The 4,144-nt window shown below is 46.1% G+C and overlaps 1 non-coding gene across 1 annotated transcript; it reads left to right on the top strand.

The window, feature by feature from the left end:
• The first annotated feature begins 3,153 nt into the window (after nucleotides 1-3,153).
• On the top strand, nucleotides 3,154-3,226 carry TRNAE-UUC (transfer RNA glutamic acid (anticodon UUC)). Its single transcript has one exon. It is a non-coding gene; the product is annotated as a tRNA-Glu (tRNA).
• Nucleotides 3,227-4,144: the final 918 nt, after the last annotated feature.

Genomic DNA, 4,144 nt, shown 5'->3' with positions numbered 1-4,144 from the left:
TACTGGAGTGGGTTGCTGCGCCCTCCTCTAGGGGATCTTCCTGATCCAAGGATTGAACCCACGTCTCCCGCATTAGCAGGCAGATTCTTTACCACTAGCGTTATCTGGGAAGCCCCATTCTGTTCCCTACATACTTCAATTCCGAGAGCAGGATGCTAACTGAGCCGTCTGTGGGTGCATGGAGGGGTCCTTCTGGGAAGACAGTGGGAATAGAGATTAGCAGCAGAGTCTCTGGCTGATGGAAGTGCCTGATAATACTAATCCCCCCCCACACCATTTTTTTATTTTTCCAACTTGTCAGAGCTGTGAGTCACCATCTAAACGAAGGGATTCCCACGCCTAGGTGCTGGTTGGCTGGTAGGTGCCAAAACAAATCAAAGACCCAGGAGTGAAGTGCTTGGCTAGGTTTGAGCAAGGCACTGGGTGGCAGGCATTGCAGGTGTGGCGCCGTCGCTTCTTGGGAAATGAACTGTCTTCAGAGCAGCCAATTTCTCCACTAGGTATTTACTGATCCTCTGCCGCTTTGCAGACATGATTCCAGTTCCAAAAGCTTGCAACAGAGGGATTGTGTGTGAGATTCATTGATGAGTTAAAAGAAAGCAGAACCAGGGAAATGAAAGAGAATGAAAATAAGCGACACATCTATGGGGATTGAGCACCAGGTGAAGCTATAAGCTCCTCACTGGCCAAGGGAAAAAGGGAAACAGACTCACGGAGCTCTTGACTCAAAGGAGATAAAAACTACATTTGTGGAATACAAACTATATTTGTTGAGTACCATCTGGTATTTTTAACATATATAATCTCATTTCCTTCCCAATGCTTGTGCCAACAAGCCACTGTAATTCCCATTTTCTGGTGCTTCACTGGGATGTCCTCCCAGGACTAGTGTACTCAGCCCTCAGCTACGGGCAATCTGGGCTGCTGACACCTCGCAACAGCATTCCACCCTGGGAATTGCCTTTGGTTGCAAGGAACTAGTTCACCCGAAGTGACACCCTCCTTCCCTTTCAAGTAGAGAGCTTCCTAGAACTGCTGAGGGGCTAGAAGTTCCAGATGTTTCCATCAGGGGACACAGTAATAAGAGTTCCAGTAAGCTTCAAATATGGCTGCTGCCCGATTATTTTGAGCTCCTTGAGCTAACAAATCATCAGCAAGGAGAGGAATTTCCATCCTCGCAGAGGTGGTTGACCCTGGTCATTGGGAGAAGCAGAGGAGAATCTGTCATGCTCAGGTGATCCACGGGGGTGTCCTGTGTACTACGTGCCTTGCTTTCATGGTACATGAACAAGTCAAGCAATGAGTGGTAAGGTAGGCTTCAGACCCCTCATGGTTGAGGGTCTGGGTTTCCACCAGGAAAGTTGCCTAGACCGGAAAAGATGTTACGGAAGGTGAGGGGAATCCAGATCAGGTAGCAGGACAGTGATCACTAGTATCAGATGTAGTCTTGAGATCAACTTCCACAACTGGCGCTGTAGTTCACCCTACTAACCCTTCTCTTGCAAGATTCCCAGGGAACAAACCCAGCTGGAATTTTGCAGAGATGATTCCCACATGGGTCAAACCTCACAAAAGCAAATGGATCAGGGCCATGCAAGGGGTGGACCGTAGTGGACACTCTGGTCCCCCATTTAGATCTCTTCTTTAAGGCTGATCCACCCATCCTCAGCTGCTTGGAATATAACTGCAGGGATCCTCCTCCAGTGTTCTCCCCACTCCAACGGGCAGCTAATGTGGAGCTGCAGTGCCCAGATACCTTGCTTCAATTTGGGACACCTTTGAAAGACCATCCCAGCTCCAGGGCTTTATCTAGAATCAGCTGAGGCCTCAATTACAGCCACATTGCAAACCAACTCGTACCTGTGACCAATCCTGCCTTCCCACCTTCCTTACAGGCACATCTTCCATTAGGAAGGCACACTTCCCAGTAAACCTTGGGCCACCACTGGGTCTCAGTCAGGGACAGCCAGTTTCCAGAGAACTCAATCAAAAGCATGTTGGGAAACTTGCTCAAGCTATCAGTTCAGATGTACATCTGCCCCACTGTGTGATGGAGGCAGTTTCTCAAAGGAAGCAAAAGTGTTTTTCCATTGAGTTGTAAAATTTTATTAAATATTTATTAAAGGCTCAAAAGGTTTAAAATGTATATACTCTTTATAAGAGGAATCCCAGTTTTACAGGTACTGTTGTTGCATAGGGCTTCCCAAGTGGCTCAGTGATAAAGAATCCACCTGCCAATGCAGGAAACAGAGGAAACAGGTTCAACTCCCTGTTAAGGAAGATTCCCTGGAGGAGGAAATGCTAACCCACTCCAGTATTCTTGTCTGAAAAAGTCCATGGACAGAGGAGCAAAGAATCAAATGCAACTGAGCACACACACACATTGCTGCATAACCAACAACCCCACACTTAATGGGAACAACAGCTGTTTTCTCATGTTCAGGGATTCCATGGGCATTGGACAAGGCAGGGCAAGGATGCCATCCTCTGAGTGTCTGAGGACTCAGCTAACAAGATTCCAACCTCTGGGGCTGGGATCTTCCAGAGGTTCCTTCTCTCACACATCTGGTGCCTAGGCTAGGATGACTCAAAAGTTGGGTTCGGCCAGGATTACTGTGGCCTCTCCGTGTGACTTTGCTGTGTTTCAAATGGGAGAATCTTGAGAGGGTGCTTTCCGAAAATCTGAAGTAGAAGCTGCAGGAATCTTGATGATCTGGCCTCAGAAGTCACATATCATCATTCTGGCTGTATACTCCAGTGGTCAAAGCTTCACAGTTTCTCCCAGATTTCACATGGGAGAACTTGATGGGAGGAATATCAAAGAATTTGCAGCCCTCTGTTTTTTTAAACACCACAGGCCACTTGTAGGAATTTATCATAGGGAACTAATCCAAGTGCTAGAGATCTGTGAGAAAGGAAGTTCGCCGCAACATTGTTTCTAATACAGAAAAACTGGAAACAATCTAAATGACCAAAGACTCAGGGGTTGGTTAAATAATTTGTGGTACAGAGTGTCAATACTATGAAATACCATTTAACTGTCATAAAAGATGATATAATATGACGGAATATGTTGCAAAATGGAAAAATTTGGTTGTAGAGCGAATATATAGGAAAATACTTTTTGATTTAAATAACAGAGTTTGGGGAAGTTCCCTGGTGGTCCAGTGTTTAGGATTTGGGTCTTTCACTGCCGTGGGCCCAGGTTCAATCCCTGGTCAGGGAACTAAGATCCCACAGGCTGGGTAGCATGGCCAACAAACAAAGAATAAAGCTTTTCTAAATTACAGAAATATTCAACAAATGAATTTTTTCTGTGCCAGCCCTGAGCTAGGCACTGTGTATACAGAGTAAATAAGAACTAGCTCCTTGCTATGAAAGAACTTAGAGTCTGAGGGTAAGGATAGTAGTAGTAGTAGAGACAGATACATAAGAGGAAGGAGGTTTCTATTTGGTGACTTTCCGGAGGAGATGACACTTCAGTTGAGTTTTGAAATAAATTGGCCAGACAAATTAAGAGGGGAGGTGGCATAGTCATGGAGATTGACCCCTACCCCCACATCTCTTCCACCAATAATAACCTCTTTTCTATTGTTGGTGACTGATTTAGAAATGGACATGTATGCGACCCTGGCCAATGTGAGGTGAGGGAAGGTCTGCTAGGGGGCTTCTAAGAAGAGTTACCAGGTGCATAATAAAGAGACACTTGGCATGGTCTCTCTTTTTATTTACTTATTTACTTACTGGTTGCTCTGAGTCTTCGTTGCTCTGCACAGGCTTTCTCTAGTTGCGGTGAGTGGGGGCTACTCTTTGCTGTGATGCGCGGGCTTCTCATCGAAATGGCTTCTCTTGTTGTGGAGCACGGGCTCCAGGCACGTGGGCTCAGTCATGGTGCACGGGCTTAGTTGTTCTAAGGCATGTGGAATCTTCCCACACCAGGGATCAAATTCTTCATCGCTGGACCACCAGGGAAGTCCTCGGCATGGTCTCTTTTTCTTCTGGTGGATGTTGTCATATCTAGGAGTGAAGTATGAGTCTACTATCACCTTCTTCCAACCTGGAGAGGATTCTATGTTAGAATGAATCTGATCCCAAGGGTGGCAGAGAAAACAGACCAAAAAGAGCTGACTCCGTGTTTTTGAGC

This window comes from Bos taurus, chromosome 3 (genome assembly GCF_002263795.3).
Source record: "Bos taurus isolate L1 Dominette 01449 registration number 42190680 breed Hereford chromosome 3, ARS-UCD2.0, whole genome shotgun sequence".
Classification (NCBI taxonomy): Eukaryota; Metazoa; Chordata; class Mammalia; order Artiodactyla; family Bovidae; genus Bos; species Bos taurus.
This window is presented reverse-complemented; position numbering and strand designations above follow the sequence as displayed.